At 41.1% G+C, this 26,084-nt stretch overlaps 1 long non-coding RNA gene across 9 annotated transcripts; it reads left to right on the top strand.

Annotated features, from left to right (window-relative positions):
* The first annotated feature begins 258 nt into the window (after positions 1-258).
* Positions 259-22,410, top strand: LOC115341446. Of its 9 annotated transcripts, none has more exons than XR_005932377.1 (9): positions 259-621; positions 1,081-1,144; positions 1,234-1,360; positions 1,922-2,052; positions 3,128-3,274; positions 8,227-8,402; positions 11,080-11,125; positions 11,852-12,428; positions 15,217-22,410. It is a non-coding gene; the product is annotated as an uncharacterized LOC115341446 (long non-coding RNA). The 9 variants fall into 9 exon arrangements; XR_003923399.2 differs by adding an exon at positions 7,094-7,372 and having other exon boundaries at positions 1,234-2,052; XR_003923402.2 differs by having other exon boundaries at positions 1,234-2,052; positions 12,288-12,428.
* The last annotated feature ends 3,674 nt before the right edge of the window (positions 22,411-26,084 follow it).

Raw genomic sequence — 26,084 nt, 5'->3', positions numbered from 1 at the left:
TAATACGAATGAGGGAGGTTTAAAACCGGCGATTGAGGGGCTAGACCGCTCTTTGAGGCACGCAGAGCTAAACCTTCCTTTCACAGGAGGGCGGTGGTTTTTAACCGTGCCTTAAAATTCCTTAAAAGCAGGGGGTCTCCCCTGCGCGAGGGGCGGTCGGCAGAGGTGAGTCACTTTCCTCGCCCGGGTGCCGTGTGGAAGGGCGAGCGGGAGGCAGAGGGGAGGATAGGCAAATTGCGTAGCAGGGCGAGGTGGGTTTCCATGCTAAGCACAGCAATTGCGCACGGTCCCTTACGTAACCGTCAGCTGGGGATTCCCTAGAGGGGGTCACTTTATTCAACCATTACACAGACCCCGGCCGCCGCTCCGGCGCGCCTGGGCCGCCGTTGCCGCCGCTACTGAGGCTGCGGCTACAGCTAGCGCGGCGGCTCCTCACAAAATGGCGGCGCCCATGGAAGCGGCAGCCCCATTTTGTGCCCGGCAGAGCCTGTCAACAAAACGCCGACTTGGCCGAGGCTGAGGAACAGAAGGCGGCGGCTCGTTCGCGTTACAGAGAGCGGAGGGAGGAGAGCGAAGGATTTCACCGCCCTCCCGCCGCCGAGAGGAGACTTTCTATCAAGTGTGCGCGTTGGGGGAGGGAGAAGAGGGAGGTGAAGGGGGACGCGAGCAGCGAGCGAGTCAGAGGCTGCGTTATCCCAGCGCGGAGCTGCCGGAGCTGCGGCGGGGCGGGGGAGGGAGGGAGGGAGGGAGGGGAAGGCGAAAGCAGGCGGCCTTGGCGCTGCCCGCGCCGGCTCCGCCGCTCGCCGGGGCCCAGCTCGCCCAGATCCGAGGGCTCCGGAGGCGGGGGGGGCTGGGGGAGAGGGCGCCGGCCGGGCGGGAGGGCGGGCGGCGGGCGCGGGAGCCCGGGGCTGGCCGGGCGAGAGGGGCCGCTCCCCGCTCTCGCCCTGCCGCGCAGCCCGGGCGGAGGGGACCGTGCCCGTCGGGTTCCGGCGAACCTGTAATGAATGACAGGGCGACCTAGCTCCTTGTGTAGCTAACTAGGTCACCGCCAGCACTTAATTACTGTTTGTTTCATTTTAGTGCGTGCCTTATGAATAAACCGGCTATTAGGCTGATGCTTCAAGTAACACTATCCAGCACCAAGGTACAAAATGTCTGTATTGGACTCTGATCTTGTGATGCCAGCTTGAGAGTAATTGCCGTTTTACATTAACGATGTCTTGGTTCTTATAGCTTGGTTCTTCACCTTACAGCTGAAGTAGTCGGAGATCCCCTAGGAGAAGGTCGTGAAGCTGATACTAGTGTTACACCACCGGTTTTGTTGGTTTTATACTGACGGGGGCTCCCCTCTCTTTTTGAGGTAGAGAAAGGGCTTGTGAGTTAAGACTTTTTTTTCCTGATTTATCTGTCTTAATAGGCATGCATTTTAATGGTGTTAAATAAAGGTGATGACCTGTTTCTGGTGGAAGTGATAATTTTTAAATGTACAAAAATTACGTTGATACTTAAGAATGCCAGAAGAATCTCTTGTTGCATATTGAAGAGTCCAAAGATTAAATGCAGGGGGAAAAGGGAAAAAGTCTTGCTATTTAGGAGAAAAAAAATAAAATCCTTTTACTGATCTCTGTAATAGTACCTGTCAATGCAATTTGCATTTATTTAAATTGTAAAATAAAACCTGTGCTATTATAAACTGCTTATAAAAGTTACCATATACAATTAATTTTGGTGTGTAAATGTTATGTGTGGAATGAGCATTCTTGCAGACAGACAGTGCAGATCCAGTAACTGAATTGTCACTATTCAGTAGTGGTTGGGTGGTTTTGTTTTGGTTTTTTGTGTGTGTGTGTTGGCTGCTTTTTTTTAAGTATCACTGTGCTAAGTGAATCTTGTGTTGTAATAGCTGTATCTTGTGTTGCAGTTTCAAACTTTTCTCTTGAATCTTTAATATGAAATTTGGGGCTTATTACTGATGTGCCAAACTGCTGCTATCCAGAGAGCAGGCCACAATTGCTCTTGTCAGTGTGCCACTAACTCTGCATTTGCTTTCTGGTGGGTGAAATACTCTTGCTCATTTCCATTTTCATTTCTGCTTGTGCTGCTCTTGACTTGTGGCAACATTACGTTTTGATCAGAGTAACTAACTAGTATCACTAGCTGTATGCTACTTACATTAAACTGTAAATCCTTAGAAACTCAAGTCAGTGTGTTTTATTTGTTTGTGTGTATGTGCCTGTGTGTATACATGTGTTTTTAGAAAATGTAGCCTGTTATATGGGCTAGAGAAGACAGCCAATTCACTCTTAAGACTGCAGACAGTAGCGTATAATATACGTGCAATCTGAAAATAAACAGAAGAATTACGGGATGAGCAGCATCTGGTAGAGGAGAAAGGGTCAGAAAGCCAGTGGTAGATTTTTAGTGACATTCATCTCAAACGTTTTTAATAAAAAATGTTAAAGTGTTGGAATTAACTGGATATGTTAGGCTAAAGACTTCAGTGTTTGCGTAGCTTGCTGTGACAAATGTACGCTTCAACAAGGGGCATTTACTTAGCAAGGTATTAGTCCTACCCCTTCTTACTGAATAATTTTTTAAAATTCTTCATTACGTTTCAGTGTGCTAGCTTCTTTTAAAGATGCTGCTACGTTGTATAGATGGTAAGTGGCTAGTCTTCAGTGGTGCAGTATTAAATCATAAATTAAAGGTCTTATGCATGAAAGGAAATGCTAGACAGTACAGCAAAGGTGGGAAAGCAGACGTACAGTATTACAGGCTACTTCTGCACACTTGTACAGAATTTCCACTACAATTAGTAGAACTTAACTACCCCAGCAGGCTTGATTTAGATAATCTTTAAAAAAGAAAAAAAGCTTTTACATTGAAAAGAACCAACTTCTTGTTTATTTAAATGACTTATGACACTTCCCTCCTAAATCTCCTAAAGTGTCGTGTGCCTTCCTCATTTCAACTTTATTTTTATGGTATTGCTACTTAGGAAATAAAACAGAAGGAAAAATGAGCTACATAAATGCTGTTGTACATACTCAAGTAAATTGGTTAAACACTTTTTAAAATGTTACCTGTAATTATTGTAATTTTCTAATACTTGCTGTTCTTCACAAAGGTCCACCTTTCGGAATCAGTTTTATGATCATCTAAACTCTAAATTAAAAGCACTTCAAAGTTGAGGGTTTCTCAGTTGTGCAATGAAGTATGAAACATGAAGCAGGAAAACCCTAAATGCAACTGAAGAAGAAGTAAAAATAAATATGTAAGTGCACTCCCACTTGATTTCAAAATTGCAGTACTTTTGAAATCTTAATTCTTGTGTAGGTCCTGACTTATGTGTTCTGAACACTTGGGGTTGGCAACACTTGAACAGTAAGTTTAGAGAGATTATCAAATTCATATCTTTTTCTTACAGGCGAAAAATATTTGCTGCGTTTCTTAAGTTATCATACCTGTAAGGCAGATGCAGGCCTTAATGGTGGAAAATGTTTTGAGGTTCTAACAAGCATTGGTCTGCAGCACAGAAGTCACAAATGTCCTGACAGCAAACCCGTGCAAGTTTTTTAAAAAGAAAAAAAACCAACAACATATTTGCACTTAGGAAATTACCCATTTCAAGCATTACTTTGTGATTATCTCTGTGTTTGTGTGATCTGGTGGATGGCACACTTCCCCTGCCACTATAGCTGTACATGTTCCCTGAAATAGCACTAGTGTGATTCATGTTTCTGGTTGGATGTGTGAAAGTTTGATTGAGATGCAAAACTGAGAGAATTCTTCTGAATGTTAAAAAGGAACCATGCTCAGAAATACAGAAACGATCAGGTTAAATTTGGTTCAAACTTAAGGGTTTTTGTAGAGTAAGAATGATGGTATCACACACGGGTGGGGAAGGTCTAGTTAACTTAAATCAAAACCAAACCTAGTAACTTCATAGTGTTTGTTAGAAGTCTAAGTGGCACAATGCTACTAGTAGAGTTCTCAGTATTGCAGATTTGCCAGCAATATTTGCTTGTCACGTAGCACTGTCTCATCTTTATATTTTTATCAATTCAAATGGCAGTCAACAGTAGCTAAAAATACGTAGAAATTTATCTGAGTAAGCAGTTGCCTTAGTTAACTTTTATATAGGCGTAAATGAAAAGGGAAGTAGTTTTTGCAACTGTGAATGTGTGGACAGACAATACATGTGACAATTTGTGCATTTCAATATAATACATGCTGCAAAAACTTTTCTGAAAACTTCAGTAGTAAATGAAGGAAATACTGATAAAATAACATCTAAACTAACTAATGTTTTGAAATTGCCCAAGCAAATCAAGTACTTAAAAGCAGTGAAAGCACACAAATACCCACAGATCCACTTTTGAAAGGAGAAAATCTGTTGTTGTTTAATTATGATTCTCAGTCTATCTGTTGGTGATCTACTTAATACGCATTTGGTCTTGCAGACTGCTGATAGATGAGCAGCATTGCATTGAATGCTGTTGTGTTGCCCAGATAAGAGGAAGTATGTCTATTTTCAGAGTAACTGAAAGGAAAAAAAAAAATCTCAGACTTAACTGTGTTGGTCAAATGCTGATGGGATACCTAATGTGAAAATTGCACTTAAGCCATCAGACTTAAACTGTTTAACTACAGTAGCACCTAACATAACTGAAAAAAGCTAGTGAGAAACAGTTTTTGAGGTTGTTTACATATAAAGGGCTATCAAATGTAGTCAAGTATCAGTTCCTGTTGCTTGTAGTAACATGATAGCTTTTGAAGCTCTTAGGGGAATCCATGACTCTCTTAATCTCCAGATATTATAAAAATGTTTATGAGGCTGAGCTGCTACTATTTCTGAATTTTGAACCTTAACATGAGATCTGTCTTACCCAGAGTCTTGTTGCAAATGGAGGATAACCGAAGTTAGGAAAAAGTAGAAGAAATAGAGTGTATATATGTTCCTGTATCTTCCATCAATTCTTGATTGTGGGCCTTCCAGAGCTACAGGGATCACTGTGTTTAAGAGCAGCTGATGCACAGAGCTGGGGCAGTGTGGTTCTGAGCCAAGACGTACCTAATACTGTTTAGAGAGGAGTGAGCATAGTCCCCTAACCCCTTACCAAGAGGCAAAAGTACAGTCTCTGGATATTTGGGGTAGCAGTTTTAAAACGCGTTACGCAAACTAGTCTACTTAGCCTTGTCCTTACCTAGCTTGTGTGCAGAGTGGGGAAACTGCAGGCCAGGGAAAGGTCTCTTCTCTTTATGGGACTCCCTTGCATGTGTTGGAGAACAATACAGAAGCTGGAAGAATTCTTGCAGTCCTGCTGCAGAAGGAAAAAGGGAGATTAAAGAAAATGCGGGCTCAAGCAAGGGAGTGAGGAAAACCTGGTGATTTTGGGTGGGCCAACCCCTGCTTTAGGGAGCTTGCAGCAGTGTCACAGGTGACTTCTGCTAAAGATACGTATCTCCTCAGATGCAATTACTGTATAGTTTGTTTCCATCTTTTGCTGATTCAGGAATATTTAGTACTGCAGCTATTACACTTGATTTGTAATCTTAAGACTTGCTTTCTTGTTGTAAGTATTTTATTTCAGTTTCTTGATCACAAACTTCCAGTGACTTAAGTCACATGCTGCACCGGGTGCTGCTTGTAGTCAGTTCCCCAGCATAAATAGCAGTGCCCTGAGCTTACAGTACGGTCTCTTGGAATGAAACTTCTTCCTGTCTCATTTCATCCTTCATCAAGTTACTCTAGTGTTGGTTTACAAAGTCAAAATAGATTAATTTTTTTTTAATGCTACAAGTTTAGCTCGATTTATAAGGCAATAAAAGTAAAGCAAGCCGGTCTGTGAATGAAACCCTTGGAATATTGTGTTTGATCTGTTACCTCTATTTTAATAAGTCTGGGCTCATTCTTCACTTTGCTTTAGGAAAATGAAATAATGTCATAGTTTTTCCTTCGAGAGGTTGCCAAGCTATTACATAGCCCCCATGGCGTTCCTTTGGAATTAGTTGTGCTTAGCACTTAGGAAAATGGAGTTGTGTGTCCTTAATCCAGGTGTTTGTGTCATGTTTGCAGTACTATACAGAAATGATAGTACCTATTTGATAGTGCAAGTTTCCCCATGTTGTTTAAGAATTGTGCTAAGGAATCCTCTCCTTTTGCCAAAATACGCTAATTCATCTTTCAAAGATGTTTTTAAATGATCTTTTTTTTAAAGTTTGGGTAACTAGCTGTGGCCAAGTTCATACCAGGATCAATTTACTTATTTATAGAAGAAAATACATAGACATTCGCTTTATTGTTTTTTTTCATCTGCCAAAGAGTTCTTGACTTTAAACAAAAGTCTAATAGTTTGTCTGCAACTGAACATTAAAATTATGTAGAATTACATACAAACATTAACATACAAACATATAAAAATTAAGGTTGAAAAATTCAGTGCTCATTGAGTTTTCCATCTGCGTGACACCGTGCATGTGTATTATGATAGTCCTTAATTATATGATCACTTTTTTTAATGCATGATCCTTACGTTTGAGATTGATACTGCTCACTGAATTAAAAAAAAAAAAAAACAGAGGTTATGCCTCTGTATCTGCATGATGTTTAAATGTTTATCTGAATACAGATTTTTTTTTTTCCCCCTTCCATTTTCTTACAGGCTTTTTTAGAGTTACGATTACTAATGAGTTCCCAAAATTCTGAGCTAGTAGCATTATCATCACTGTAATGCTGGGAAAGCTAAGTCACAGAGGAATTCAATACAAGAATGGCTGCTAATTTGGGGTGTTCTTCATTTAATCAAAGCACAGTTTCAATGGATATAATTTACAGGTTATTTGAGAGTAGAGGTAGCTCAGCGGTAGGAGCGCTAGCCATAACTTTAGAGCCACATTAAATTCAGCCATAGGCTTTTTCGTGAACTTGAGCGTACGTGCTGTGGTCCTATCTGCATTATTAGGGCTTTCCTAGTGCAAGATTATTGTGACGCTCTGTTCTTGCAAACGTTTGCAGTGCTGGGAAGCTGCAGTGAAGAAGGCTGTACACATACGGTAGATACCGCTTGGTATTTCAGCATTTATTTTCCAGAGGGTCGAATTTGGAACTCAGAAAACGCAAAGCACTTTGTTAGACGCCACCAGCGCCCTGTGAGAAACTCGCTGCTGTGTGTAAATCCCCGATAAAGACAGAAATAGAAATGGGGTGCACCCAACAGGATGCATTTGCTGTAGCCTCCCAACATCACCCATCCCTCCCCTCTCCCCCGAGGCCTGCTGCTGGCTCTTCGCACTGGCCTGGGTGCCAGAAGAGGGAGCACGGAGCCCAGCGGAGCCCCGGCCTTAACTGCAGTCCCCACTGCTGCCTCAGGTAGGAGTAACTCTGCTAGGACCAACCTGCAGCATTGCGGAGGCCATGGAATTTTCAGAAAACCCAGCTTCTAGCTCTTAATGCTTTTTTTTTTTATTATTATTATTTTTTGCTGTGCGTGTGCAGCTTGAGATTCAAAAGCTGATTGCTTCATCATGATGTTCAATAGGAAAACTGCCCAAAAGGCATATCCCTCATTCAAAGTCTACTCTCCCACTAAATTTCAAATTCTCTCTTCAAAGTAAAGGCCTTTTCAAGTACATTAAGAGGGCTTTTTCTGTACTTGAGTAAAAACGGGATTTTTTTTCTCCCCCAGATTCATAGTTATGTTCTTGTTGAAAATTTCTTTTGCAAACATCAGCTGGAGGCAGACACCTGGCCTGGAAAACTTAATCCCAAGTAGTTTTAAGTTTGGAAAAAGCAGCACATCTTCAGTTGTTTCTTCTTAGAAGGTGTCTTGGAACCTGGAGTCCTATCGAAATTCAGTCCTGACAACGTATCCTAGTAACTATTTGGCTCTATTTGCATTTATAGTCACTATATGCAATGTGATTGCAAAATATCTGTACACTGGGCTCAAATACAGGAAGTCAGCTATCTTATAATATGCTTAGCTCATTCTAATATAACGCTAATTACTCAGAACAACACTGCCCAATACAGAGTCAGTATATGAAGGAAAGGTAGCAAGTCCTGTACTTGTAATCCAAGTAGTAAAATATATTCCTTAGAGTGGTGATTTTGGTGCTGGCTTCCTCAAATGGGCTTGGGGCTCTGAGTAGCTGGAGCAATTGTGTTGCGTTAGGTACATTAACTGAGCCTTCAGTAGTATCTGAACTGTATCCTTCTGCTAGGTAGAGCTGTGATCACCGCATTCAGTCCTAACTGTTGTTAGAGGATCACGGTCCAAGACTGGAAGAGTTTCATCAACCAGCTGGATGTCCTGGGAGAATTCCCAAAGGATTACTTAGTTTGCTAATCTCTGCTGAAGGGGTTCTGGTGGCTTCCCTGCTAACAAAGGCTTAGCCTAGTAAGTATTGCCTGCTATTTATCTTTTTTTTTTTTTTTTTTCTTATTTGTTTAATTTTTAAGAAGGGACTGTCTAATGAATAGTGAGCTAGTGAGCATAATGTTAAGAGCTTTTTTATCCTCATTGTGGTACTACTGGCTTCAGTTAGGTGTGAGAATGATAGAAGAGCTTTACACAGCTGTTTGCTTTATTTGTCCTTACTCTGTCCCCATCCCATTCTCACACAAAATGTTTGGGGCATGTCTTGTAGCAATATAATTAGAACACAGAGAGCTACTCCATGGTCACATGCCTCTTATTTGAGGCAGGGGGGAAAACACAAAAAAACCTTCAAAACAAAACAAACCCGATGGTTGAGGGAGAGGGAAGGCTTTCCAGTTGCTTTTATATGATCTTCATAAGCATGGTTACTGTACAATTGAGAGTTCTATGGCTTGAAGTTAATAATACTGTTCTATAAAAAAAAAATTCTTCATTAAATACTCCACTAGGTATTTGGATGTTATACTGAACATTTGCTATAGTGAAGGGTCACCAAAAGTCTGCTTTTTGGTGCTCTTCTAGTCCCAGGGAAGATGCAGAAAGGAAAAGTTTTTTGTTTGTTCTTGCTGGTTTCAATGGCAAGTTGCAGTTCCTAGGTATAGAAGTCAGTGAAGCTGACGTCTTCTGTGTGCCTGCAAGTGGTTCAGTGCCAGCTGGAGAGAAACAGGCACTTTTTGAACAAATCATTGAAGCAGCTTCAGTATTCTTTAACATCTTTCCATAGAAATGGAGGGGATGTGATGTTTGCAAGTTTTTGAAGGAAAAATGGGCAGGATTTTAGATGGCCTTTTAGGTAGTCCGACAGATCTTCCCCTGCCTTGGTAGATGACAAAACTCCACCACAAATGATATGCTGTGCAGTCACTGGCCTTCTACAAAGCTGTCGTGCATGCTTCAAGACCACAGCTCTCTGGGTGTCTTGGAAATGGGTTGTCCTGCCTGATGAAGGAGTTTCTCTTAAGTTTCCCCTTTGTCCAGCGCCACAGCAGAGTACTGCTCGCTGGATGTTGGGAACAAATTAAAAAATTAGCAAAAGCAAAGCCACCGATCGCCAAACATATTTTGGGTTAATTTGTTACTGCCTTAGTAAAGCTTGCTGATCTTAAATAGGGAGTAGCAATAAATACTAAAACCCACAGCTTTGTAAATGCAAATGAAGTTATGGGAAGTTTAACATTTGGAAAGGAAGTAGTAGTAAATAGGCAGGCGGAGGAGCCTGGGTGTGGCAGGAGGAGACACCACTGCAGGCCAGCTATCTAGGGTGGCACATTTTGAGCGTAAACTATCAAATGCAGCACTGTACCAGCCTCGCCGAGTGTACCGTTCTTTGTGCTGGTGCCCTCCACGTATCAGGCAGAGAACAGGAGCTCTGCAAGTCACAGCTCCCGTAGCTTCCAGGACCTGAGCTCAAATACCTAAAAGGGGTTTGTGTCTATGTGTAAGTCTGTTGGAACTGGAGTCCAGGAGTTGAGCGGCGTTCTGCAGAAAATGTTGGATCATCTCTCAAAACCAGAGTCCTAGTATTCTGTATAATGTCTTACAGATGATAAAAGTAGTCAGGACTTAAGTACTGATAAATAGTTCTCTTTATCATGCTTCGCTCATGTCAAAATTAATTGGGCAAAGCTTCTGCCAATTCACTACTCAAAGACAGTAAGTAAAGATACTTGCAAAGAAACTCACCAGTTGAGTTCATATTCTGCAGCAGTGTTGCCAATTAATTTTTAGTAAGGGTTTGCTATTTTAAAATGCTTCATACGTATCTTGATCTCTAAAAAATGACTTTTCAGCATTTTTGTAGAGGTGGAAGAAAGAAGTAGATTGTTAATATGAAAATACAATCTTTTGTCTGAATATAAGATACAAGTTACCGTTTGGATGTATATACATTTGTAGTGTTTGATCCCAGAATTTAGCCATCCTAAGCAGTCTTCCTCATACTCTGTGATGCACCACTTAGACAAGAAATGAGGGTGTGTGGAGAGGAGATGGGAGAATTGCAAGCAGCTGATACTTGCCTTCTTCCTTTGCACATCAGTCACTTCTTAAAGTACACTGCAATTTCAGGACAACTTAGCAGTGGTTTGCACGTTGTTACATTGTTTTAAAAACATTTTATACTTTGCAGTGGTTATTTAACTTACAGACATGAACAATAAAGTTTTGTTGTTTGAACTCCTGCCTGCCTAATTGTAATGAAAGGAGAAGTACGAGCTATGCAAACAGATTTTATTGAAGTATAAAAACAGAGCCAGCAATTTACACAATCTACAGAAATGACATGTCATTACCACAAACTAGCTACTACAGGAAGTAGCTCTTGAATTGTGTGCCAGATTATGTATTAACTTAAGACTCTGCTTACCCCAACACATAAAATTAATTGGGGACAAAATATTCCATGCAATTTAAGAGCCCCTTAAACCTTGGGGAAGAAAAATCTAACAGATAACTCCTAGCTCTCTTACTGGACAAGTTTTGATGTAAAAGCTCAAATCTCCTCAAAATATGGAATATAATATAACTTAGGAGGCAGTTGTTTCATGGGATCACCTCTGAGTCATGAACATGTGCATGCACAGTATCTGTATCTCATCTTGACCAATGTGAGTCTCATGGTGCTGTTTCCTTCTAGAAACAACTGAGATTTGGGGCAAATCCCTGATACTGAAAACCTGCAGGTAAATAATTTACATAATGGTATCACTAGTAGCTCATGAATTGGTAGCAGTCTGACTAGCAAGTTTCTGAACGGCAGTAATAGCTTCATCCTGCAGCAGAGCAGCTTTTTACAGTTACGCACTAAATACTCAAACTGATGGCAAGTTCTGGAACCACTGCTAGTGGTTAGGTGACGGCAAGTTGTTCCACCATTGGTTTAAGATACCTTAAGCTGGTGCTGCTTCCAAACAGAAGCATATCATCCACCTTCATCCTCTCCTTCCTTCCTCTTGGCATTAGCATTCACACAGCTGTACTGCAACCTAGATAAAGATTAATTCAGCTGAAAATTTACAGGACAAAAAAGTTACCTTTTAAAAGGACTTGTTGCCTAAGAAGATTCACTGCGTGAAGGGTAGTGTCAGTGCAAGACAAGGTGGAAATAAGCATCAGGGAAAGGCAGGGCTGCCTCTTCCTCTATTCCACCTTCAAAGGCTCCGGCATCCACGCTATTCAGATACCAACAGCAGGACAAGGCACTGTCCCTCTTGTTCACACTGATGAGGGAGTCAAAGAAACCTGAAGTCAGGGCAGTTAGGTGCTGCTACGAGTTCCTTGCTGCTGTTTAAAAGCAAGATGAAGTGGCGGGTCTTCTGATAAATATTTCCTCCAGTTTGCTTAGCCCAGTTGCCACAGGCATTTTGAAAGGCATCCACAGTTAATTGTGCTCTTTATTTCTTTTTCAGGGCAGGTTGCATACAACTGTCATCTTGTGGTGTTTACAAGAAAACAGAAAACTAACTTTCATTCTACATGCAGCATGTCCATGTGTTATGGACACAGACGATACAGAAGTTAGTTAAAAAAAGCATTTTGGCTGATAACGACCCTGTTATATTTTTCTTCCGTTGCCTGCTTTCAGCCTGTGTGCCCCAAAACATTGCACTGCATCCAAAGACCTAAAATTTGGGAGTCTGCAGGCCTTGGGGATGGAGGGATGTTGAGCCTAAACATCCATAAAGAGCCATGTTTGCTGGATATTTTCAAGACTGAGATGTGGAAATAAGTTTCTCTCTTTCACTTAGGAAGAATCTAAGATACAACCTTTTGGACCATGGCACATCTACATTTAGATTTTCTATACCTATATACTTCTTTTCCCCTTTATTTTTCTGTGGACAGATTTTAACATAAATGCATACATGAAATAAATTGCACATCTAAAGTAGTGGAAACATGGGATATTGCTGGGATGGCTATGGTCCCTGCATGTCTTCATATAGATGAGAGAGACAGAGGACACATACCACAGCCTTGATTTTGGTAAGATTCATGTTTTCAGTCAACATTAAAACTGAACACTGAAGTGCTGAAGCTCTGCCCTGTCTCCTCTTGAATCTCCAAACTGCTGCCATCCTGTAGACCCATTGGTTTTAATTTCTGGTAAATCTCATCCGTTTTAGTCTTCTTTCCAGCTTCCACTTCCTCTACCTCCTCTCTGCAACCCTTTGGCACTGGTGCTACAGCACATCAGTCTGGAGATTCATGACTCCCCATGAGTACAGAGGGAAGAATGAAATTGCAATTAATCCCAAATTATAATGTGATGTTATAAACAGTAAAGTTAAGCAACTGAAAAATAAGTACAGACTTCTAACTGTCGATTTTCAATTGGATACCCTCCTGTTTCCCATGTCAATCACATCAAACCTATGCTATGCTTTAGAAAAACAAGGGGAGAGGTAGCTCTTCTAATAGCTCACAGTGGAAGTTTCACCCCTCCAGTGATGGAAAAGGATTGGGCTGGAGCCCAGAATTAATGCAGCATCATCAGCCTCACCACCTCCTCTGTCTTACTTCAGCAACTAGGGGCTTGGCTTCTGCAGAATAACCCAATGGCTCATCATGTATTACAGTCCCAGTACAAGTATGACCCTTTAATTTCTTGAAAGCATTGGAAGGCTCCAGAAGGACAAGTCAAATGCCTCTGCACATGAAGTAAGAAGAAATGTCATGCAGTTTAGACCTTGGGACAGGCTAAGAGTAGTCAAGATTAAGTAAATGCGTGTTCTTGAGTATAAAACCTTTTTTCTCACAATAAGACATTATAAAAAGTAATCTATATTCATTATGTGAGCTAAAGCAGAAGATATGGAGAGTCAGAAATGGAAATGAAGAAACAAGATAACTTATTTATCCCTCTTTTTAAAAGGAAAAATATCAGATTTTAGCTACAAAGTCCATACTCTTCCAGCCCAGCTATTGTACTTCTCATGCAACTGAGAAACACTATATAAAACACTTGGTGTTATGATAGACTTTCTATTTCACTGAACTGCAGTTTCTTTCCAAACCAGGTCCTGGTTCAGCATTTCATGTAAAATCAAGGGAGCCAGGTGCTTCACAATTGCTGTGACTGAACTGCGAGAGCAGCATCACGTTTTTCTGTTAAATGTAGCCATTGATGCCTCACACGCAGTTAACATCCATTTAAGTTTTTAATTTCACTTAAAATACTGAAAATCCTTTTAATTTACTTATCTTTTCTCCAAATAGCTTCTTGAAGTTTTATCTGTTTATAATGCTAGAAAAAATTCAGAAACAGCTAATTATTAAATGTGGAGACATGGTTATATTAAACATGATTCTTTAACTGACGCCAAACTCTGTTTTTACACATATTGTATTTTCCTATTTCAAGTGAACTTACCTATAATCTAAAAACATGTCTTAACTTTATATTTGTGAAATCTTCAATAACATTATGGGATTATTCATGTATAAAGTTGTGGATGCACAAGGAGCTTGGCTTAAGAATGCAAACACCTCCTGGTAGAGACTGTATTTGTTATCTGTGAGACCTATGATTCCCAATAAAATGTGACATACTGATGGGGGAATCTAAGTGCTACCACAGTAAAAAAAAAAAAAAAAATATTTACAGCTGAGGTTAGGGAAAAAATGAAGTTTGAAGGAAATTATAGCACCTAGACTGAAAGCGGTTAACATGGTTTAAGAGAAAAATCGGAATTTTAAATGGCCCATCTCATAAACCTGGCTGTGTTTTTCAGTGGCGGAGGGCCATACACAGCCTGTATTCCAGCTTCTTGCTACAAAGCCCAAATTTGGTATCCTTTAACATTCACAGTACGATACTTGTTGATGAAAAGAACAAAGGGAACACTCTGCACTTGAATAGCAACCCAGCTTCCAAAGGAATGGGATTTCTAGTCTGAAGGAAAAGGAAAATCTGAGCCCTGATGAAAAAAATTACCATCTGGGCTGCACAGTATCCAGCTTGTAGGTAAAGAACTTTGAACATACTGTCCTGCCCCAAATATTCCTGAAGCTTGACTTTGATGCTTGAAAAGCTGTCTAATAGTCAATGGGCAGTAGAATCTGCAATTTTAAGTTAAATGTCTAACCTGCCTTGTGCAGAGGGATGGGATAATTGCCCCAGAACAGGAACTGCACAACTCAGGAGTGAGTGGGACCAGGCAGTCTAGTGAAAAAATCTTGCACAAAAGAGGGTCTTGGAGCTTTTTCAAGCAGAGGTGCTGCTGTCTGCAGGTGCCTATTTTACTTGGGATTTATAGCCTACAATGCTATCCTGATTGGTGTTTATGTCCTTTCATTTGAAATATGATGAGGAATCCTCTTCAGGAGGAAGAGTTGTCATCCTCCTGCTTCAAATACATTAGCTGGGAAGTTACAGCCTTCACTGAAGAAAAGCCAGGTTCTATTTTAAGTGATAGCCCACATCTGTATTCACCTTGTAGGATGTATGCAGGACCTATTACTCAAGCTCAGAGACTTTTTTCCCCTTCTGTGTAGGATACAAGGCTGGGAGTGCCCCACACAAGTTTCTCTCAGGGACAGTGCTGAGGTGGAGTGGCCTGCTACAGTGAATTTCAGACAGGGTGTGAGTTGTTTTCTGTTTATTAGGCACTCAAGATGTGTATGTGCCTCTACAAGTCTTCTCCAAAGACTACTTTTCACTCGGCGTGACTTATAAAGGCTGGAGCCTATCGTCTCCTGTGCAAACCAGGAGCCTTAACTGCCTTAGAAGGTGATGTATTTCTGATAAACATTCAATCCATCATTATTTTAGAACAAGAAGAGATCAGGAGCTTGAACAGCAGAATTACAGACTCGGAAGGTTATGAAGACATCATTAAATTCAGAAGTCTATGGCCACATTAAATAGGCAGGAGCTGTGAACTGGCAAAAGCCTTCATTACTGAATCAATATGAGGCCATTCTCCTAAGAAGTTCTCCCTCAAGGAAACAGCTCTAGCCCTCACTATATCAAGACTTCTTGGGCACATGAGATTAGCCAGGAAGCTCATTGGCAAGTGAAATATGGCAACAGGGAGTCATCTCCAGCGCTGTTTCACCTGGTAAAAGCCTACATGAAGTGACTGCAAGCATGCTACCTTTCTCATCTTGGGCATGGATGGGTCTTGGAATACTATGCGTTCCTTGGACACTGGTGAGTGGATAGGACTCAACGTGGATAGGACTGCTCTGGTCATCTCCATAGCTAGCACCAACAATCTGAGAATGTCCCCTTAGTCTCCTTGTCCACCGTTAGAGGTGATGAAGGTAGCACCTGTCACAGCAGGCCTTGGCACCACAACGTTTCTAACCGCCTCACACTTGTATCTCATTTCTCCTCAGGATATGTTATAAGCCCTTTGCATCAGGGCCACAGTATTCCTCAGCGGTACAGCTGTGTTAAAGGAGCCTTCTCCCTGAGATTCCCTGTGGCAGGTGATAAGGATATTCAGATCTTGAAGGCCAAGTGAGGTTTCTGCTGTCAAGACAGTGAAAGTGCAACTCCTTATTCAAGGGAACACCAGGTTCCATACACGTCAGCACTTGAGGCATGGTTTAAGTGCAGAAAATCCAATGACAATTTCTTGACACAGGTGACTGGTGAGTCAGCGAGGGGAGGTGCTGTGCTGGACCTGTTACTCATGAACAAACTGGATGGGGGTGTGGAGGTGGAGGGCAGCTTTGGCTGCAACCCTGAGACTGTATAGCTAAAAATCCTGAGATAAATGAGCAAAACAAATAGTAAAATTGCCAGCCTTGACTTCCCGAGAGCAAACTTCAGCTTGTTTGGGGTCTGCCGGACAGGATCACATGGGAGACAGTTAGCTGCTCCTGGGATACCTAGTTAATCTTCAAGAACAGTCTCCTCAAAACACAGAATTGGTCCATTCCAAATCACAGAAAGATGAGCAAATGTGGTACAAGGCCAGTATGGGTGAGCAGGACACTCTTGACTGACCTCAAAGTATGCAGAAGGTAGAAACAGGTCCAGGACTACCTGGATGGAATATAGAGACATTGCCCAAGTCTGCAGGTGGGGAATTAGGAAAGCCAAAATTCAGCTGGTGTTGCAACAGCAAGGGATTTGAAGGGCAACAAAAAGGGCTTTAATAATTATATTGGCAACAAAAAGGCAGCCTACGGGAAATGTGGGCCGGGTACTCTATGTGGCAGGGGGACCTACTGACAAAAGCCATGGAAAAAGGTGAGGTGTTCAATGCCTATTCTGCTTTTTATTGTTTTGTTTTGCTTTTTTATTGGTAAGATTTACCCTCAGTCCTGAGACTAATAGCAGAGTCTGAGGGAGTGAAGCAGTAGCCACAGTGGAGAAAGACCAAGCACTTAAGCCAATCGGATGTACACAAACCCAGATGGGATGCATCCGAGGGTGCTGAGGATATCATTGTGAGTCTGCTGCCTATCAACTTTGACAGGTTATGGTGATTGGGGAGGTCCCTGATGGACAGATGAAAAAGGCAAATGTCATGCCCATCTTCAAGAAGGTTGAGAAAGAGGATCCAGGGAACTACAAGCCCAGCAGTCTAACCTCAGTCTCCTGGAAGATTTTTCCTCCTGGAAACCATTTCTGAGCTTGTAAGTGCAAGAAGGTGGTTAGAAATAGGCAGCATGAGTTTACCAAGGGCAAGCTGCCTCTGATCAACCTGATCGGTTGATCATGGTAAGATGACTGGTTCCATGGACAAGGGAAGAGTAGTGAATATCGTTTACCTTGACTTTAGCAAAGCCTTTCCCAAGGTCTTTGATAGTATCCTGCCAGTCAAAATAGTGGGATATGGTCAGGATAAGCAGATGATAAGGTGGATGGAAAACTGGCTGAGCTGCCAGGCTAAACAGGTTGTGATTGGCAGTACAAAGTCCATCTGACAGCTGGTTGCTAGTGGCAGTCCCCCTCAGGGACAGATTCTGGGGCCAATGCGGTTTGGTGTCTTCGATGTTAATGATCTGGACTATGGGAGACAGTGCACTATCAGCAATTTTATGGATGATACCAGCCTGCAGGGGAGCAGATGATATGCTGGAGGGCAGGGCTGTTATTTGGAGGGACCAGGACAGGCTGGAGGAATGAGTTGCCAGGAGCCTCACCAAGCTCAGCAAAGACAAGTGAGAAGTCCTGGGTTGGGCATGGAATAACCCCCTGCACTTGCACGTGCTGGAGGTCAACTGCCTAGAGAGCAGCTCTGCAGAAAGGGACCTGGGGTCCTGGTGGGCACATTGAGCATGAGTTGGCAGTTGGGGCAAACAAGGTCAACCTCATCTTGGATTATATTAGCAAGATGTAACCAGCAGGTCCAGGGAAGTAATTATTCCTGTCTATTTGGCACTTGTGAGACTGCTTCTGGAGTACTGTTTTTGGCTGCCCAGCACAAGACATTGACATACTGTTACGAATGCAGTGGAGCGTCACTAAAATCACACGGGCTGGAGTACAAGCATATGAGGAGAGTGCGGTGGAGCGAAGATAAAGAAGAGATGCAGACTCTTCTTGGAGCTGTATGGTGGTAGGGGAAGAGCTAATGGACCCAAGTTGCAATACAGGGAATCCTGCATGTAAGGAAAAATATTTTCACTGTTGGGGTGGTCAAATGCTGGAATGGGTTTTCAATAGATATTGTGGAATCTCAGTCCTTGGAGATATTCAAAACCTGACCAAGCAACCTGCTTTAGTTGGAGCTGCTTTCAATGAGGAGTTGGACTAGCTGACCATCAGGGATCACTTCCAACCTGTCCATCAGAGGGGTGAGGCAGAGACCAGTGGATGGCAAGAGTTTGCCACTGCAGATCTGCTAGAACCCTTATTGCCCTCAGAGAGCTCGCGTGTCAAAGGTGAGGCACCTGCACGTTTCAACGCTGAAAGCTGAGTTTTGATTTTGAGGACTGCAACTTTCAGTGTAGAATCCTAAAATCTGTCTGAATCTCTTTTTGAATCTGGCTCTTAATACTGAACTTTGAAAAGCAAGGATCTATTTTCAAAGAGTGCATGCCTCTCTACTGAAGACATGAAAGACCTAAGAGGATGATTAATCAGGATTGCTTTGAGGGACATTTTCCTTCCCATTGTCCTAAGATGAGATTGGGAGATAGTAGAAAGTGGCAGATGTTTTGGAGTGGCCCTGTTGTTTTCAGGACTGTAAATTGTTGTTTTCCTTTGTGGGTTTCTTATCTGCTTAATGCATACTTGTCTGTAGATAGCTAGTGTACATGACTGCAATTGGGACCTTTTTGGAGTTAGGTCATAGTTGTCTTCTAACTGTTGTTAATTCCCATTTCCAAAGATTCTGCTGAATTTCATCATTAGCAAAACTATATGAGAATGTGCTGTTGCTGCACTCACAGCAGTGCACAGTTGTGCACAGTGTATGTGGAGCTATGCATTACAAGAAGAATTGTATAAAATGAAAAGCTGACTTACAGTAGTATCTTTCTGTTAAAAAGTATGCACATTCTAAATGTAGTGCTTGGAAAAAAAAGTCATCTATCTCTTTATGACTGTGATCAAATTCTATACATTTTATAAGACACAGTATGGACCTACTTTATGTCTCACTAAAAATTTAATATACGTGATACATACTTTAATGGAATATATGACTTTTCCTTCTCCTGGTGTAATCACTCACAGTTTTGCAAAATTGATAGGGATCTCTGATTTGACAGCAGCTTCCACAGGTATAGGTAACAGGACAAATACAAGGGAGTGGATAATTGCAACCCTTATCTTAAAGAAAAACATCTGGCATTTTTTTAAGCTTTGATAACTAGAAAGTATTACTTGTATTTTGTCTTAAATCTAGCATTTCATCATTAGTTTGAAAATGCCTCTCTCTGTGTGAAAAATAGTTAGAATATAAACCCCCTTCTCCTTTCCTCAGTAGTATGTTAACAAATCCACACACTGGCTTATATTTTATTAGAAATATAGGGAAGGGGAAAATGGGATTTGCCAAATGGGGAAAGAGAAAAATATTTATCAGCTTTCAACACTTGGATTAAATTATATCATACTCTGTAAGAAAAATTATGTGGCTGTTCAGTTTTGCTTTAGGAGAGGTTCTATGATCCAAAACCCGTAACATATTCAGCGCATGTAATAAAAGCGTCACTCACATGCTGGTCACAAGAATATGCTTCTACAAAAGCAGTTGTAACTAATGAGTCTCTTTCCCCTTAGTTAAGAAAATAATTTCTATTTAAATAGCGTTGAAATTTCAAGATCTGCATTTTTTATAAGTGATAGTTTAAAGCCTGTGATATGATCTGAAAACTATCAAACCTATAATCTTCCTAATGTGCCGGGACTTTGATTACATAAAAATACTTTGTTGGTTCATGGTGAATATTCATAAATGGTATCTATATGGTATGTATATGCACAGTATAAAACATCATTGTCAAAAAAATAGCTCTATACTTACGGAAGATTTTGAAAACCCAGATCATTCCTTTCTACCTCTTTTTTTTTTTTTTTTTTTTTTTTTTTTAATTTTTAATTAATGCCTGTTTGGGGCATATTATCTCAGTATTATTTCTGCTGTGGTGATGTCTCTGTAGGATCATCAATAGTTCCTCTACAATGAGAACTGGAAGATAGTCTATATTAGCTACTAGTTTACTTGATCATGTCCTGGAATATCCCTAGCCTTCAGTCAAACTCATTGAATTTCTCTCCTGTTTTAGAGTGGGTAGAGGCAGCTGATAGCCCTGGAGTCATAGTCAATGGGGATCTAGTCAAAACAGTCAATATTGTCCAGAAAGTGAGTCAACTCATTTTAAAGCAGGCATCTACTTTTAGTCAGATGAATCACTCTCTAGACTCCATTGATGTAGATATGTCAAGCTGAATGAGATGGATCCCACCCTTACATTCCCTAGATCTTTCTGCTCACTTGTTTGAGAGCGAATTGAAGCACTTACTTAAAAAAGAAGTTTGTAGTGCAGTTTGCATTGCAGTTGCAATTGTGGCAACTGCTGTCTCAGCCTCACTGAGTTAGCTTTAAGTCAGCAGCTTGGCATTGCCAGCTACATACATGGACTCTACTATACCTGAAGTCTTCACAGTCCATACGTGAGTCGCTGGTGCATTCAGCATTTAAATGCAGTAGGTTCCTTTGGTGTTCTTACTAAAAACGGACTTTAATAAGAGCCATATTTAAACTTTAGAAAGCTTGCTTTTTAAGTAGCTCCAGAACTTTTAAATTAAGTTGGCTGACAGATTCTAAAAAACCTTCCAAGTGTTGTAAGAACTGTAGCAAATCCGTATCAGATGATACAAATTCTGACTGAACATCATTATACAATGCATGCTAAATTCTGTCTGTGAATTTGTTTACTGGCATGCGAATGGAGAAACAGCCTCACCTTCTCGTTCTGGACCTCCTGCCACTATGCCCCTTCTCAGGAACAGAAACATGGAAAGATTGAGTCAAAGCTGCGAATATGCTTTAAGTAAAAGAGAGAGAGGAAAGATAAGTTTGATACATCAACATGTACAGCAAAGGGGGAAATGACCGTGAACTTTTAAGCCCTTTGGCTTAGTCCATGTTGTTTTCTCCAAACACTCTGCCCTTTTTTATCCCTGTCCCCCACCTCAACTGGGTTGTTTGTCTAATGGCCGATTCCATGTTTTCCCTAGCAGGTTGCTGGCGGGTAGGGGAAAACGATGAAAAAGTGGATGGCCCAGAGCAGTTTGTAGGTCCTTATAGCAACCACCAGTGCCACATTTCATCACAGATGGGGTAGCCCTTAAAGGCTTTACCTTGCAGATTGGAAATGTGCCCTGAGCATGCAGAGGAGGTATGAGCAGCTATCCTCCACTGACTCTTGTTTGCTTTGCATGAATGAAGAACAGAGGAAGCAATTAGCAGGGGCATGAAATTTAAGGAATTGGTATTCTGTATTTTGTTTGTTAATCATCTCTGAAGTAGCATGATATCTGGATGGGAACTCCTCTTTCTTCCTGAGTTGAGTCAAGGGGCAGGTCATGATGGGGATGCTTCCACCCCCGCTTACTCCAAGGCTGAAATCCTTGAGACGGGTTATTTGTTCCTCTGCTCTACATCCCTCTGCGTAATTCTGGATGCCCTTTGCCTGGAGGAAGTCACAGCCCAGCTCAAGGTGCAGAGGCTTCCTTAGCAGTGTGGGAGGAAAAGAGGGAGTGGATTTCACAGAAACCTCTGATCAGGAAGCTGCCCGAGCAAGCCGGTGGGGAATGGCTGCATTCCAGGGGAGTTTCCTAATTGCTGTGCCACTGGGGCGTGCTGGGGAGCATATCCCGGCCAGTGCCAAACACTCTTGTCTTCAGCTGCCTTTGCCCAAGCACTTGACCGAGGGGTTGTGCTTGAAGGCTGTTTCCCCGTTCGGCCCCGCGGGTGAGGGAAGGAGGGAGCTTCCCATTGTGGGAATCTCATTCAGGCTTAAGGGGTGAGCTGGCAGGTCTCAAGCGCTGTCAAAATAATAAGACTAGGACTCCTTGCCTTATGGCAAAAGTTTAGGTTCATAGGGACGTAGGTATTCCAGTACCAACAGGTGCCTCACTGGAGATGGTGAAGCTCTGCAGTGCCTTTGAACCTTCCAAGAACCGGTGTCAAATAACAAAAGTGTCTGATATCTCTGCATTGTGCCCAAAATAACAGGCTAAAGCAGGTTTTATGCTTTCAGGGATACTTTTTCATTCTGTGAATTCAGTAATCTGGTTTTGCACCTGTAAGAAGTTGATGTGCTAGTTGCCTCTTCCCTGGCCTTTAACTAATTGCAATTTGAAAAATATTGTTGTACAATGTCCTTAACGTGGGCTTTATAGTAAGTAAACATTACATCCTGTTTACATGGCAACATCTGGCAAAACAGAAATATTGATGATTTGTCCCACATTTTATTTAGTTGTATTATATGCACTCAATATATTTAAGGATTATTTCATTAAAACAATTTGTTACTGTGATTTAAAAAAACTTCATGGGTTCTTTGTCCACAATCATGTCTACTTTAGAAATTTGTCCCATTCCCAGAAATAGATTTGAAAGCTAGAAAAAAGTGGCAGGGAATGCGATTTTGCATCTTCTTTGCTGATGGTCTGTCTATATCTTTATGGAATTAATTTTATGAAGGCGGGAGCTTGCTTACACCAAGTAAATAATTTTATGGTAGAAGAGAATTGTTATATACATAGAAAAAAATGCATGTAAAGTGCCAGTGTTTGAAAAGTAAAGTCAAATTTGAATAGGAGAGGTGTCATAAATTTTAAATAGTGTAACTACCAATAGTACGTCCATCTTCAAATCAAGATGTCAAACAAATTATCGCAGGTATTGCTGAAGGAGAGACTGTGGTGTTCGTTAGACGTAAGACCAAAGTACATACCCTAGCAGCTTCTTCCGCCTCTAGAAACTTTGACTATATGCGCAACCAAGACCTATTAAAAGGAGAAAATTCTCATAGCAAACAAGCTCTGCCTTGCTGTGCTGTATGTGGAGACATCACACTTCTGCTAGCTGGACCTGATGGAATAGCTGGTAACAGCAGGCTACTGTTCTCACATGGCCAGCTTCAATTTTGGTGAGACACATGCATTTTCTGACAATGGATAAATCTTGGGTTTGAGATGCCTTTTCTATTTTTTTCCACTAACTGTGTATTCATCTGCCCCAACCTTCCCAACTTTTGCCAGTCTGCTCTAATACCTGTCCCTCTCCCTGTGTACTGTTCCCACTTTCCTCAATTAGCCGATCTTAATTTAGTTTATCAGGTCGTTCATCTGGGCACTAATCTCTTTCTTTGTTTAGTAAAAACTTGTCCTAGGACCTCAAGGCTCCAGTCTTGTTGCCAGTCACTTCCAGTTCCTCCGGTAACATCCCAGTTCTTTATCTCTGTTCTTACCTAGCCATACCAAGCTGATTTTCTCTTTGCTCCCTATCCTACTGCTCTCTTTCCGCCTGCTCCATACTCCAGACTGTCTCAGCAGTCTTGTCTCCTGTCTTGGCCCAACTTACTTGTGAGGTCAGTCACTGCTTGTTCTGTAGAAAATCTCTTCATGAGATTTTATGCCTCTCCCATTTTGTCTCCTCTCCCCTACCCTTCACTGATCACGTTATGTACTCTACTTTAAGTGTCTAACGCTGCTAAAGAAAGAAAGGGAGGCCGTGTTGAGTACCTAATGTTGAATAGTTGATGGTAGAAACAGCCTCCAAGGTTCCTCTATAATCACTAGAAAAAAAAGTAGACTCCTTTGAAGAGGTGGTTGATGATAACAAAAAACCAGCTGCTTGAAGTTGACAGTGTGAATACCCCTTAGTATCCCAGAGTACTATACCTAGAGTAGCTATAAGCAAATATGACACTTCCTCGATAGACTGAGGCAGCTTCTTAAGGCTGGTGTACTGCTGAAGTTTTATGGTATTGTTTCTGAAATCTCCAGTATTCAACTTAACCTGAAATACTGAATGCATCAACAAATAGTGATTGTATAAAATGTTGTCTGCTAGAGAAGTTTTTCAAATTAATGCAAATATAAATACCTCTACCCTCTTACTTATTTATGACCAAAAGCCTAGAGTCACAATCATAACTCTTTGCAGTGGAATTGGTATCGTCATTGGTGACATAAGTAGTAGTCCTCCAGGAATGAATAAACAGACTGACCTTGTGTCTCGCATAATGACTATCCTACGTAATCCTTGAATGACTCCACCTAAATACAGTGGCATTTAATTCTAGAATCACTGTGAGAATGACATAAATGACAGTGTGTTGAATGTCGGGATCCTGCTCTCAAAAGCATGGATCTTTTTCTCTTGGAAAGAGTAGAGCAGTTAAATGAGGGAAGACAGAAAAAAAAGAAAGGAAGGGAGTAGACATGTTCTCACCTGCATGTCTCAATTAAAACTTTAATATGTTTTAATTAAGCAGGAGATCTAAAATCAATATAACAAGATACTATGTAATAAGGCATTGTTTATATAGCTCACAACAGTGGTAAGGAAACTATTTAGCCTGGTCTCTTGAAGAAGTAGGGCTTATGAAATGATGCTGTTCACCTGTCTGTATCAGCACACCCCCTGAAAATACCATTTGGCCAGTTTCAACCGTGCACCACAAGTAGAGGTCTTGCAGCCACTAAGTTTCTAGAGGTTGTTCAGAATAGCTGGTGAGGTGGGCTTGCGGTAGGGGCTGTTTTGTCAGAGTCCACAGAACTAGCTGTAAAATCACAGCCTAATCCTGAATCAGCTGTTAAAAACGGCACCAGCTGCGCTTGGCCCAGCCACTGTCTCCTCCAGCTTCTTCTCACCCCATCTACTTCATTTGTCATCCAGAGGCACGTACCCGGGCAGCTTCGCTGCTCTTGTTTTCATGAGTTTGGAAATATGCTCTTATAGGCAGATAAACACCACTGAGGGAGAGGCTTCATATGAGTTTCTCTCTTACTGGACACCAGAAAATTCATATAAGTAGTACAACGCAAGAAAACTTGAATCGGAGTTTGTGCCTCCTTAGATGTTCAATCAGTCAGGCTTAAGACACAAATCCAAAAGGAAAACAAGTTTCCTTAGATTGATTTTCACTGAACTGTGTTTTAATTAATCTAACTTTCAACCTTGGTTTCCAGCAGGACAATTACTATGCACTAGAATGACAGCTTTGGTATCCTTCTCCTGGGAGATGATCAGCTTCATTACTTAAATAATCAGATGAAATCTGGGACTAGCAAATCTTAATTTCATACTGAATTAGAATAGCATGTCCAGTTTTAGACACCAGACTTGAAGAAAGAAGAGAATCAGCTGGAGACAGTCCAGAGGAGAGTGACAAGAAAGATCAGAAGTGTAGAAATTATAACCTAAAAGAAAAAATGGAATAAATTATGTTAGTTTAGTCTGACACAGAAAAGATAGAGCGAAGACATTATAACACAAGAGGTTGCTCCAAGGAGGAAGAGAACAATCTATTTCCCTTGCCTGTGTTTGATAGAACAAGAAGTAATAGGCTTAAATTACAGCAAGGAAGATTTATTTTAGAAATTACAGAAAACTTTAATGGTGAGGATAGGGAATAGATTGCTTGGCAAGCTTTTGGAGTTTCCGTCTCCATTGGAGATCTGTAAGATCAGAGTACTTGAATAACTGCTTCCTGCAGGCAGGAGGATGGATTAGGTGTCTTCTAGAGGTCCTTTCTAGTTCTACTGTACGTTTTACTCTAGTAGTAAAACTGTAGTTGAAAAGATAGGCTTCATGTACTCTATCTCATCCTTGTCTTCAAGCAGTGATAATATCCTTCTGTAAAGAAGAGAGTAAACAATGTTATTACTCCAGTGATCTTGTAATGAAAAATGGAAATACATCTTGGAATAAAGTACTTTTTGATATACCTTCATTTAGATAATTGTGCAGAAGTACTTGGAAAGTTGGCTGTAATAGGGGAAAAACATATAATGTGATAAAATTCATTTGTTTAAAATTACTTTTTTGGCACCTGTTACTGTTGTACTGAATGATATCACTGTAGATCACTCATGTGGGAACTTCAGAAATCAATTGAATAAAATTGCCCTAATTGCATTCAGAATACTAAATATAGTTTAGATTTTTATATTATCATTCCTTCTATTTTAAAGAATTCATTTAACTAGAA

Source organism: Aquila chrysaetos, chromosome 5 (assembly GCF_900496995.4).
Source record: "Aquila chrysaetos chrysaetos chromosome 5, bAquChr1.4, whole genome shotgun sequence".
Lineage (NCBI taxonomy): Eukaryota > Metazoa > Chordata > Aves > Accipitriformes > Accipitridae > Aquila > Aquila chrysaetos.
This window is presented reverse-complemented; position numbering and strand designations above follow the sequence as displayed.